This window comes from Mastigoproctus giganteus, chromosome 9 (assembly GCF_048544385.1).
Source record: "Mastigoproctus giganteus isolate SK-2022 chromosome 9, ASM4854438v1, whole genome shotgun sequence".
NCBI classification, from domain to species: domain Eukaryota; kingdom Metazoa; phylum Arthropoda; class Arachnida; order Uropygi; family Thelyphonidae; genus Mastigoproctus; species Mastigoproctus giganteus.
The window spans coordinates 172,013,788-172,027,692 of NC_143583.1; the positions used below are offsets into that span (position 1 = coordinate 172,013,788).

The following is a 13,905-nucleotide window of genomic DNA, read 5'->3' on the forward strand; positions in this document are numbered from 1 at the left end:
AAACTTCTCGTTCAGCGGAGCTGCAACTCGTAACACGTGGATTTGATACCCTTACCGATACTTTTATGCAATTACAAGGCAGAGTAAAGAATAAATACACCAGATTAATCAGAAAATCACAACATAATGCTATACTACTAAATTTAAATCAAAAGTTTCAAATCAATAAATAAGAATATCCACTTAGCGGCTTTGAACACGTCTGGCTCGAACTAGCCTCGTCAGCAGACTTATTGTTGGTGACTCTATTGTTAGGGAGACGAGGAATATATTGTGTAAAAAGGTTAGATGGAATAGGACCAGGGCATGTCTGCCAGGGGAAAAAGTTGATGACATTGTAAAGCATATATCATCTTTTAAGGGCACAAAGGGTGATACTGTTGTACACGTTGGCACCAATGGCATTAAGAGTAGGAGATCTGCAGATTTACTTAACAAGTACAGGTCAATGTTGGAAAAACATTGACCCAGACATGATAGCAGAGAGTACATGATGAGAGCCTTGTCAATCAATTTGGCCCTGGAGTCAATGTGCAAGAGTCAAGGGGCAGAATTTTTTTCAGCATGGTCTGTGCTTGTTAACAGGAGAGACTGCTTCTACAGGGATGGGATACACTTAAATAGAAAGGGTGCAAGAATATTTGTTGATGCTATTGAGGCAATGTTAGGTGGGTCAGAAAACTTGGGGGGATTCACAGACTAAAAGGTTAAAATTAGCTGCAGGCAGAGGTGAAGTCGATTCTTGCACTACTATTAAAATAAGCAGTAGTTTGGAGCGAGGGGTGCTGGGGGTTTCAGGGACTGATGGCAGTCATCGTGAAACAGCTGGGTATATGGGATGTGTTAGGTAAATAAGAATAAGAATAGGTGCATGTATACCAATGCTAGAAGTATGGTAAATAAATTTCATGAATTTGAAGTGTTAGACAAGACATCAAAGGCAGATATTGTTGGGATATCAGAGACGTGCAGTCACACAGACATAAGCAGTGCAGAACTGGAATTTGGGGAGTACAATGTGTATAGAAAGGATAGACAGGGCAGAAAGTGAGGAGGAATTATGCTGTTAGTTAAGAAACACAAAATCTAAGGAAGTGCATCCAATTGATGTTGGTGGACAATGCAATGTTGAGTTTGTTTGGTGTGACATAAGCACTATGAAAGCAAAAATGAGAGTAGGCGTGCGTTATAGGCCAAAAGAATCTAATGAGTATAATGAGCAATTGTGCAGAGAAATAGAGTAGGCCAGTAAATCAGAGTGTCTTATAATGGGGAATTTTAACTTCCCAGATATTGACTGGAACTTGTGGATTGATCACTCGCACACAAGTAAGACTTTTGTGGATTTACTGGATGATGTTTTTCTGCAGCAGCATGTTCGAGAGGGTAAAACTGTTGATCTGGTTATCAGCAGTGATCCTTCGTGTATTAAGAATTTGCAGATAAAGGAAGGACTAGGTGGCAGTGATCACAGTGTACTGATGAGGGATCTACTTAAAGATATAATTACCATCAGGGGTAAAGGAAAGGGTTTTTGCTTCCATAAAGGTGACTACAGTGGTCTCAGACAGTTTTTAAATTCTGTACTGTACGAGCAACTGATGATGTTACCAACAGCAAATTCTAAGTGGAAGCATTCAAAGAATTAATTGTGGAAGCTACTAAAAGTTTTATACCTATTAAGAAATATTGTTCAAGGTCTAGGCCTAAATGGTTGTCAAATGAAGTAATGAGACTTGTGGAAGAGAAGAAAAATACATGGGATGAATATAAATTATCAGGCGACACAGGAGTCTATGGCAGATATAAGTTAGTCTATAATCAAGTCACAAAGGAGGTTAGGCAGACGAAGGGAGATTACGAGAAATCTTTGGCAAAGGATGCTAAGAAAAACAGCAAGGATTTCTTTACTTATATAAATTCTAAAAGGAAGGGGATGAATTTGATTGGTCCACTTCATATCGACCTTCTAGCATTTTGAAAATGCTAGAAGGTTATCAAATTGTAGCAGGGTGCTTAATGATTTTGTAATAACTGAGAACAAAGTGAAGAGAAATTGTTGAAGTTAAACCTAAGAAAGGCACCTGGTTGGATGGGATCTATCCAGTTATATTAAAGGAGGTGGCAAAGGAAGTAAGCAAACCCTTAGCCATAATTATGAGAGCATCCTTGGACTCAGGGGATCGAAGGGTAACACGAATAATTACAGACCAGTGAGTTTAACTACCGTTCCCGATTAAAATAACGGAGTCACTGGTTAAAGATGCATTGCAGGATCATCTAGACAAGCCTGCAACAATAATTCAGACACAGCATGGGTTTGTTAAAGGAAAGTCTTGTCTGACAAATTTGATTGGTTATTATGATGTGGTGACAAAGGAACTGGAAGCAAAAAATAATTTTGATATAATTTACTTGGATTTCAGGAAGGCTTTTGACACTGTTGTGCATGGAAGACTACTGTACATGGAGCAGAATGGTATTAAGGGTAAGTTGCTACAATGAATAAAAGGATTAAGTGGGAGAAGACAGAGGGTGGTAATCAATGGGTGCTGCTCTTCGCGGACTAATGTTATAAGTGGAATCCCACAGGGTTCAGTGTGGGTCCACTGTTGTTTTGTATATTTATCAATGATATTGATGAAGGTATATCAGGCTTAGTGTCTAAGTTTGCAGATGGTACAAAAGTTGGCAGGGTTGTTAATGACAATAATGGCAGTGTGGTACTGCAAGAGGATCTAGAAAATTTGGGCAGATGCGCTGAGAAGTGGCAACCGAGAAGTTTAACCTTGACAAATGCAAAGTACTGCATATGAGTAGAAGTAACCCCAGAGAAACGTACCAACTGTGTGATACTACACTTAAGGTGGTAGAAAATAAAAAAGACCTGGGAGTAATTGTGCAGTTAGATATGAAGTTTTCTGAGCAATGCAGACAAGGTGCCAGAGCAGGTCATGTGGTTTTGTCAATGATATATAGGAATTTTGCTAGCAGGGAAAAGGAGGTGATTGACCCTCTGCATAAGGCAATGGTCAGGCCACACCTTGAGTACTGCATACAGGTCTGAAGGTTTCATTTTAGGAAGGATGTAGATTTCCTTGAGCATGTTCAGAGAAGGGCAACAAGATTGGTGAGGGGAATGAAGGGATCCTGTTATCAAGAGAGGCTTAAGTTCTGCACATTTCAGTGGCTGGAGACTAGACACCTGTGCAGTGATCTGATTGAGGTGTATAAGGCTTTGAATGGGTTAGCACGCTGAATTCTGATGGGATTCTTCCACTTCAGATTACGAACCTAAGGGGGCATAAATTCAAATTGAGGAAAGACAGATGTAGAATAGATGTGCGGAAATTTGCCTTTAGCCAGCGGGTCGTTAATTGCTGAAACAAACTTCCATCTGTCGTTGTGGAAGTTGATAGGTTAAATAAATTTAAGGAGGAACTGGACAAACATTTATAGGGAATGGTTGTGTGAAATTTTTTTTTTTTTTGGCTGATGCTGCATTAGCTCATACACTTGCTTTCTTGCATCACATGCCACTACTACCACTACAAAGTGAGGTTGATGCACTGAGAGATTCTTACAGAATTCGCAGAAATAAATATACTTCCCTCATTAGAGAAAATAAAAAATAACCTTGGCAGCACTTGGTGGTAACAACTTCCCAAGGGTTGTGTACAGAATTGTCACCAACAAGCTTCTAAAGAGGAGACATTTAGACCAGACAGAGCCCCAACCCTCTTTTGGGCAGTCTGTGAATACCATTTTAGATACTATTATTCAGACTAAGGCTGGGGATTATTCCCCTACTCAGACTGACATTATAAAAGAAAACAGTATATGAAAATGCCAACATAGAACCTCTATTTACTACCAGAGAATTGTAAATTACATTAAATAAAACCAATAACAATAAATGCCCTGGTTTTGACCTCTTAGAACGTTGAAAGCATCAAAAAACTGGCTGAGATTGTACCAGTCAAATTAATAACTTTGTACAATCCTTGCATGACAGAGGGAATATTCCCAGAAATATGGAAAAAAAAAGTAGTACTTAGATTGATTCTTAAGAACCCAGAGAAAGTCCCTACAGATCCATAGTCACAGACCAACAGCTCTCTTCCCCTGTACTAAGGAAAATATATGAAATGAATCATTACTGATTTACAGAATATCTGTAATTTACAAAGGAGCAGGCTACCATTCAAATAATCAATATTGTATTAAGCAAAGCAAGTCTATGGAAAATGCCATGCACCACCTACTGATAGCAGTTAAAAATAGAGGAAAAATATATGTTGGCAATTTCAAGACTTTGCTGGGGCATTAGATTCCTCTGGTAGCATAGTTTCTTTAGGAGACTCTGCCAGTACAAAACCTTTATAAGATAACAAACAACTACCTTAAAGACTGAAGTCTCTCATTTGCAGAAGGTTCTAGGAATCGACAAGACTTGTGAAGAAAGGTTGCCTACAGGGTTCAATCCTTGGCAGCCTTCTTCTGGACTATTGTTCTGAATGAATTTCTGGCTATGGATCTGGGCCCAGTGGAGAGCCTAGCCTTTGCGGACAATTTGATCCTCCTTGTAAAAGGTAATGAAAGAGTGAATGTAAAGCAAAAATAAAATGGTGCCCTCTTGCAGCTGCAGAAGTGAATACAAATGCACATGCTCAGAATATTGCCTGATAAAACTTAATCATACTACTAAAAGGAAATTTGGGCATAAGACGACTTCCACAAATCAAAATTAACATAACCACAGTTAAAATGGTAACAGAATTAAAACCTAGAAGTTGTCTTTGACTCAAGAACTTTCATCCCCATTTAGCATACTTGGCAAATAGGGGTAAAAATTATGAAGGCATGATCGCCAGGATCAGTAGAGTACACCGGGGACTCAAAAGAAGAACGCTAGAAATATACCATGCGGTATATGATTGTTAGGTAGTTTGTTTGTTATTTGGTTTTTAGGAGCATTAACGGCTAAGGCCATATTGCTCCGGGATATGCGGTGGTCATTCCCGGACCTTTCCTCATCCTCTGTATTTGGTGGTGACGGGCTTGAACCCCGGTATAATCAAGAAGCGTGTGCTACGCACCGGTGCTCCTTCCCACCTGTCTACGGAGGCGCCTTGTTAGGTAGTGTTCCAACCTGTAATAATCTATGGAGCGAGTGCACGTTTCACCCGTACAGCCATAGTCAGTAACAGCAATAAATTAGATTCAATACAGAGGACAATACTTCTCAATATCACCCAGAGCATGTTGCACTGTGAGCACACCGGCACTGCAAGTGCTGCCTGAAGCTCTTCCATTGTATTTGGGAGTAGCCAAAAGAGGCTTCTATTTCAGACTCATTACACATTGCACGTAAGCTCTTTTTTCACAAAAAAGGCATACCCACAGAATTTCTGGGGATAGCCCTTGACACAACCAATAACATCAAGGCTGAAAGAAAGAGAATAGTCAATACGAGCAATGGCAAACAAATTGGGAGCAGGCAACCAAAGGTCTTGGTACCAAAGGGTTTCTGCCACAGGTGGCAATGGTTAGTCCAAAGCCACCAAAGTGGTACACCTCTGGACTCTTCACAACCGTTATATTGACAGGTCATGACTCCCTAAAAGCAAAATTAACTTCCTTAGGGATGACCGATGACCCAAACTGTACCTGTGGCGAGAGTGAAAACCAGGCACACATTCTCTATGAATGCATAATTTATGAGAATGCAGAGGCTGGCCTACTCCCCAGGAGACAAGAAAACCTTTTCATAATGGAAGAAAATACAGACAAAGCCTTTACTAATTTTACCCAAAAGGTATTTTAAATAAGAAGAAATATCCAAAGACAGGCACTTAGCCTCCCTCACAGTCAAACGATAACCAGTAACTAAAAATGCTTATGTCTCCCACCACACCCTGATGATGGCATAATTCTACCAGGATAGCTGTATCCAGTACCCTGAAAAATAAAAAAACTGAATTTGACATACTGGACTGGTTTGGGGGTCCCCCAGAATTATTCTACCCTTAGTAGTGAACTAGAGCCCCCCACACCTAAGTAATTATGAAGGGGAGGGAGATGCACAGGCAGCCAGGGATGCAACTTGGCTGAATAATATTAGTACGCTGATTGCAAGGGGATGCAAGGCAGAATGAATGAGGGGTGAATGAAATGAATGAATGCATGAGAGTGAAAATATATGTATGTGCTGGGCACTGAATGAAAGTGATAGGGTGAAACAGGGATTGTGGTAAAAGGGAATGAATGCTAGTTTTGGTGAAAGAGAGTGACCCAGTAAGGGAGCATAAGGGAGTGAGTGAGTGAAAGGATGAATGTAACTGGCTGGATGAATACAAAGTAAATAATAATAATAATCTATCTTAGTTTATATAAACTAACAAATACTGATCGTAATACTAACAACATCAATACATACACCGCACTCTCCCCTGGCTGTGAGATATGCAGCCAGGGCTGCAATTAAACAGAAAAATATTACTACCAAAACATATTTATTGATTAACTTAAGTATTTACTTTTTTTTTTTTTTTTTTTTTTTGTCCTCTCCTTTTCCCATTATTATATGGGGTCAGCGTTTTTTTTTTTTTTTTTTTTTTTTTTATTGTTTTGGTATGCAATTTTTACGGCCAGATGCCCTTCCTGACGCCAACCCTCACCCTTTATCCAGGCTGGGAATATGCGGTGGTCATTGCCTGACCTACCGCGTCCTCCGTATTTGGTGGGTATGGGCTCGAACCCCGGTCTAATCAAGAAGCATGTGCTATGCACTACTGCTCCTGCCCACCTGGCTACAGAGGCGCCCAACTTAAGTATTTACTAATCCCGTCTTATTCTTTACTTCTTATATGGTTACTTGATTTTAGTTACAAGGTATTCAGCATATTAAGTCACACTACCATTGTACTGGCCCCTCCTCAATGTGATAAAGGTGTGAAAACACACACACACACACACACACACACACACACACACACACACACACACACACACACACACACACACACACACACACACACATATAAAATGTAAGAAGAAAAACTATAAAACCAGAATAAGAATAGAGTGAATGAGGAGCATGAGATGAGTGGGAAAAAAAATTGCCAGTAACCCCCTCCCCAGGCTGACTGGTGGACATGTGGACCAGTATGGCCCCCTGTGCCTATCCAAGCAGGTACCAATGCCATAGCTACTCAGCCGGCATGGTGTGGGACACAGACACCGGTCAGTAGGACTAAATCCCTGATCAATGTGGGATTGAGCAGCAAACAGGTGCTCCAACATCCATATAATCTTTCAGCCATACCACCTAGGTGGATCTTTTGTCCCCCCCACCTAGTTGTCATCCCTCCCTCTTTGCCTGGTGGGTCAATCCGCTGCCAACTATCACATCCCACTTGCACAGCAAGATGGGTATCCTGACCTGGAAGTGGTCTTCTTCTGTCCCTCCTTCAATCAGGCAGGTGTCTTCACTACTACCCCCTATCCTTTTAGCACTTTCTCCCGTCCCACTTCCTATCCCGAAGATGGTTTTCTTCCGTCCCTCCTTCAATCAGGCAGGTGTCTTCACTACTACCCCCTATCCTTTTAGCACTTTCTCCCCTCCCACTTCCTATCCCGACACTATTCTCTTTCTCTTTTTTTTTTTTTTTACTGGGCTCTTCATGTCTGTAGCCTTGGCTACCACAGGATTCACCCTGCCAGTGCTTCGTACTTACTCCCTACTGCCTGGCCCACTTCCTTGTAGCACTGGACAGTAAACTAGAGATTTTTATGTGAAAACACAGGCCCACTAGGCTAAGAGGCTGGAAAAACAACACAATCTACACTAATACTACACAAACACTCATTAACCTACATAACTCTGGCTTTACAGAGTTTTGTATTCATCACATTGCCTGATGCAGAGTTGGGGGAATGAGTGTTGCATTACAAATAACACTATCCCTTCTCAGAGGCTTATATGCCTTGATTAGGTGCTTTCTAAGGTGCCTGGTTGCCAAGTACTACAGCCCACATAATCAATCCTGATTATGTGGGCTGTAGCACTTTCATTCATTCCTGATATGCATGCTCTTATGGAGATTTTCTTTTCAAGGAGCGCAATGTCGTTTTAGGTGTGGTGTCCATACTCGGACACAGTAGAGCATAATCTTACATTTTCCTTTAACAGTGGAATTATGACTTCACTGTCCCTACCAACAAATGTTCAAAAAAATCACTGATAGGACAATATAGGCATTCTTGTCACCTGCCTACATTGCTTGGAGAATTTTATATCTGACTGCATCATAATGTACAAATCCCTGTCTCCTACCATTTGTGTGTTCACACACATATGTATATATATTTATATTTTTGTGTATACACTGTGTTTTGTTTTTAGAGGAAATTGTACAGTGGTTCAGCTAACAGGAGGCAAAAATTGGGAAGTAGTTAGGATAGAAACAGACATTCCTGCACTCGTATTACACTAATAGCCCAGAGTGCGGAAAATTTTAGTTGTGGGAAAGTGAAAACAGCATACGACTGAAGAATACGAAGTTGGTGCTCGAATTATCTGGGAGGGCGATTTCCCCTCAATGCTACTAGCGGCCCTGGACATGGCAGATATGTGTATCCGTAAGTAATTGTACGTATACGAATATACAATAATCTTATAATTAATTTTGCACTTGACAATACTGCCATATACTTAAAATTTTGCTATAACAATCTTAAACTTGTAGGTAACTGGCTGATATATGTGAAACTATTTTTTTAGGATGCCACATCATTTCTCTATTTCAGAAAAATAAGCTGAAATAGTCCACATATCCTTTTAAAATTTATTGTAGCCAATAAATTTTAGTTTAATTTTAAACAAAATTAATTTTTATGGTTTTTTATATGTACTACTAACTGTGGAATCTACGTTATGTTAGCTTTACTTTTCTATAAGTAAAATCAATTATTCATTTAACCGAAAAAAAAAAAAAAAAACCATTAGCATTAGTAGAGGCATACGATGCAAGAAAGCAAGCTTACGCAGCATCAGCCAAAAAAAAAGGACCCATTCCATTTCACCCATCCATTCATTCCAAAATCCTGTCCAGCTCAGGCTTAAATTTATCTAGGCTATTAGCTTCCACAACAAAAGATGGACGCCTGTTCCACTAATCAACTACCCACTGGCTAAAGGCAAATTTCCACACCTCTATTCTGTAACTATCTTTCCTCAATTTGAAACTGTGCTCCCTCAGGTTCTTAGTCTGAGCAAGACACAGAATCCCATCAGCATTCAGCTTGCTCAACCCATTCAAGGCCTTATACACCTCAATCAGATCACCTCGCAGGTGCTTACTCTCCAGGCACTGCAATTTGCAGAACTTAAGCCTTTCTTGGAAAGAGCACCCCTTTGTTCCCCACACCAATCTTGTTGCCCTTCTTTGTACTCGTTCTAGCAACTCTACATCCTTCCTAAAATGATGCCTCCAGACCTGTACACAGTACTCTAGATGTGGCCTGATGCCTTGTATAACGGGATTATCACCTCCCTGTCCCTGCTAGCAAAATTCCAAATATCATTAACAAGACTCCATGACCTACCCTGGCAGCCAGTCTGCACTGTTCAGTGAACTTCATATTTGGCTAAACAATTATCCACAGATCTTTTTCACTTTGCACTTCCCTGAGTGTAATACCACCCAGTTGGTAAGTTTCTCTTCGATTATTGCTACCCATATGCAGATACTTTGCATTTGTCAATCTTAAACTCCAGTTGCCACTTCTCAGCCCATCTTCCCAACTTATCTAGATCCAGTTGGAGTAGCATGCTGTCATTAACAACCCTGCCAACCTTTGTATCATCTGCAAACTTGGACATTAAATCTGATATACTTTCATTAATATCATTGATAAATATGCAAAACAACAATGGGCCCAACACCGAACCTTGGAGAACTCCACTAATAACATTTGTCCAAGAGGAGCAGTGTCCATTGATTACCACTCTCTGTTGTCTCCCACTCAACCATCCCTTATACAAGGTGTCTCAAAAATATTGGTTCAAACGTTTAGGGGAGGCAGGTAACATCTAAAGGAATGTGAATTGCATAGGAATCCATAACTGGAAACGTCACCATAAGTCGGTACAGGGCGCTGTTCATCAGTTCACGAGATGGAAAATTTCTGGTTTACTCATTCAACCAGTAGTCGCCGCATGAAGAGCATGCATTGATATACGAACTGTGAACTGGCAGACATGCACCTAGTGTATGGATTAGCAGATGGTCCACATGGGGGGTCCACCATACACCCCCCATGCAGATGCATGCTGCATGGGGGTGCACACCGTGCAACATCTAAATATGTGGTCAGATATGGACGGTGACTGCTTAGTTGGCCCATACCTGTTACCATCCCGCATAAACTCCACTAAATATCAGATTTTTCTTGAACAAGTTCTACCAGAGTTACTTGACGATGTTCCAGCAAATGTGAGACGCAACATTTGGTTTTAACATGACAGGGCGCCTGCCCATTATGGAAGGTGTGTTTGTGACCATTTGAACAGGCGTATTGGGCGTCAATGGATTGGCCGTGGTGGACACGTTGCCTGTCCCCTACGCTCACCTGATTTATCGAGCCTTGATTTCTTTCTGTGTGGGGTTCTCAAATCTATTGTGTATGAATCGCCTGTGGAGACGGAAATGGATCTCGTGGTGAGACTCATCTGCGCTACTGCTACTGTCAAAGAAACTCCAGGTGTGTTCAACCATGTCTGCCAATCCATGCTGCGTCGGTGTTACGCATGCACGGCGTCTCATGGTGGAACCTTGGAGCATCTGTTGTAACATCATGAAATGCATCCTTCTCGTACTCCATTGTTAATATTATGTCAAATAAATGTTTGCCATTAATTACTGTCTTGTGTCATTTCTGCTTCTTGTGCCTCTGTTACTACTTTCCCGTGATGTTTCTGGTTATGGGTTCCTATGCGATTCACATTCCTTGAGATGTTACCTACCTCTCCTAAACGTTTGTACCAATATTTTTGAGACACCCTGTATATTGTAGCAGCTTACCCTCGAGACCATACCTCTTCAATTTGTACATCAGTCTTCCATGTGCAACAGTATTAAAAGCTTTCCTGAAATCCAAGTAAATGATATCAAAATTATTTTTGGCATTCAGTTCCTTTGTGACCACATCATAGTAACCAATCAAATTGATCAGACAAGACCTCCCTTTGACAAACCCATGCTGTGTCTTAACTATTACTGCGGTCTTGTCTAGATGATCCTGCAATGCTTCTTTAACCAGTGATTCCATTATTTTCCCCAGAATACAAGTTAAACTAAAAGGTCTGTAGTTACTTGTGTCACCTTTTGAACCTCCTTTGTGAATTGGTGAAACATTTGCACACCTCCAGTCCATGGTGAACTCCCCCCTGAGTCCAAGGAAGCTCACATAATTATGACGAAGGGCCTGCTTACTTCCTTTGCTGCCCTCTTTAATATAATTGGATAGATCCTGTCCACACCAGGTGCCTTTCTTGTGTTTATCTTCAACAATTTCTCCTCCACTTTGCTCTCAGTTATTACAAAATCACTTAGCTCCCCGTTAGCATTTGATAAACTTCTGGCACTCCCCTCATTGAATAACTCCTCATGTGTGAATGTAGATGTAAAATACTCATTCAGTTTATCAGTTACCTGAGCATGATCATCAATAGTCAATCCATCTATGTTAAGTGGTCCAATCTGATTCATCCCTTTCCTTATAACACACACACCTACTCTCATTTTTCCTTTCACAATGCTGATTTCACACCAAACAGACTCAACACTGCACTGTCCACCAGCATCAATTGGATGCACTTCCTTAGATTTTATGTGTTTCTTAACTAACAAGCATAACCCCCTCTTCCCTTCCTATCCTGTCTATCCTTCCTATACACATTGTACTCCCCAAATTCCAACTCTGAAATGCTATATCGGGGTGACACCACATCTCTGATATCCCAACAATATCTGCCTTTGATGTCTTGACTAGCACTTCAAGCTCATCAAAATTTTTAACTATACTCCTAGCATTGGTGTACATGCAAGTATACATGCACCTATTCCTGCTCCTAGCCACACTAACACAGCCCATGTATTTACTTGTTCCATTATGACTCCCAGCAGTCCTGGAAATCTCCATTATCTTGCTTTCCAGTCTGTTGCCCATTCTAATAAAAAGTTTGACTTTTTTTTTTACTGAAAATGTTATACTGTTCGGCAAGGATTTAGCAATTTTTAACAGTTCATTAATAGTTATTAATAAAAAATTAATTAATAGTTATTAATAAAAAAAGTTAATTAATAGTTATTATTAATAAAAAAAGAACCAAAAAAAAATTCTCAGAGTAAGCCACAGTAAGGACTTAGCATGTCATACATTGCCGGTTGAACCAAAAAAATTATTGAGTTACTTTTCAGAGATAAATTTCGAGATTGCCACCCTCTGTCATGGACTTAAGGGGCGACCTCTTAAGGGCCAGGATTAAAATAATATAATTTGGGAAAATAGGCAGTAATGCACTCACAAAAAAGAATGCTGTAATGTATGTAAACAAAAAAAAAAAAGGTTGCATTCCTAAAATACAGATAAAAAGCCTAATACAATATATGAATTGAACACACACACATACACTTCTATACATGTACCTATATTAACTAATTCTATATACATTTTATGTCTATATACCTAACTACATTAAATTGAATTAAACTATACTAAACTGACCTATTGCCGCTACAAAGCTGCTTTCCCCTGGAGTGTATTTCTTTACACACTACAGGGTTTCAACTAGCCCATGAAGAGTGAATTATTGTAAATACATTAATTCAGCCTTCATGGGCTAGTCTCAACTCTGTAGTGTGTAAAAAGAACACCCTCCGGGGGGAAGGCAGCTTTGTCATAGAATTAGGTTAGTTAGAGTTAAATTAAATTTAATGTAGTTAGGAATATAGACATAAGATGTAGGTTAATATAGGCACATGAATTAGTTAATATATATACATATATATAATATTATAATCGATAATAATAATAAGTTGTAGTGAAAAATCACAATGGCTAAAAAAGAAGAACTAAAAAAATATATTGTGCTGGGTTTATGGATCAGGAACACTACAAGTAATAGCAGAAATACCCAGCAACCATAATGAAATATAGATAAATAGATTAGATAGGTGTATTAGTAGGTGGCTGACCTGCCAGGTAGTTACCATGGAAAAAATTAAAAAAGTGCCTGAAAAATAAAAGCAGATTACATTAAATTAAATTAAATTAAATAAAAATGGTACTTAATGCTATAGATCATAAGATTTTAACTATGTAATCATGTGCCAGCAACCAAAACCAAAGGATATATAGCAAGAAGTAATGCCTTTATTTCTGTTATGACATATGTAGCAGACAGAAAAAGTGAGCAGACGTATATGTCATGGCCTACCAGACCGAGACCAAAATGAAAAAGAATAAAAAATAGAACGAAATTCAAAAATAAATAAAAATAAAAGTAAAATGCAAAATTAAGATAAAATTAACACCAATTAATTCCAACTGAATGAATGACAAGCAGCCCTACGTGAATTTTAACAAAGAAAATATAACATGAAGTTCAAAGGATATAGTCAGAATATGACAACTTACTTCGAGCCTGGCAGTAGTTAGTGAAATGGGCTAAGGGAAGCAAACATATCAAGGCTGCATCGGAGACCAAACAAATTAGCTGAAAGTTCCCAGAAATTCATAAACCGTTAAAGCAACCTAGAGAATGATGGGGGTGGGGGAAAGAAGGTGTAAATAGTATATAGGTTAATGTAAACCTTGCCTTTGTGACGGAGACGTTGG

General features: G+C 39.6%; 1 protein-coding gene across 7 annotated transcripts in view; it reads right to left on the minus strand.

The window, feature by feature from the left end:
- LOC150080888 (casein kinase II subunit alpha-like) overlaps nt 1–13,905 on the minus strand; it is a 496,207-nt gene that overhangs the window by 209,654 nt on the left and 272,648 nt on the right. The window lies entirely within an intron of this gene.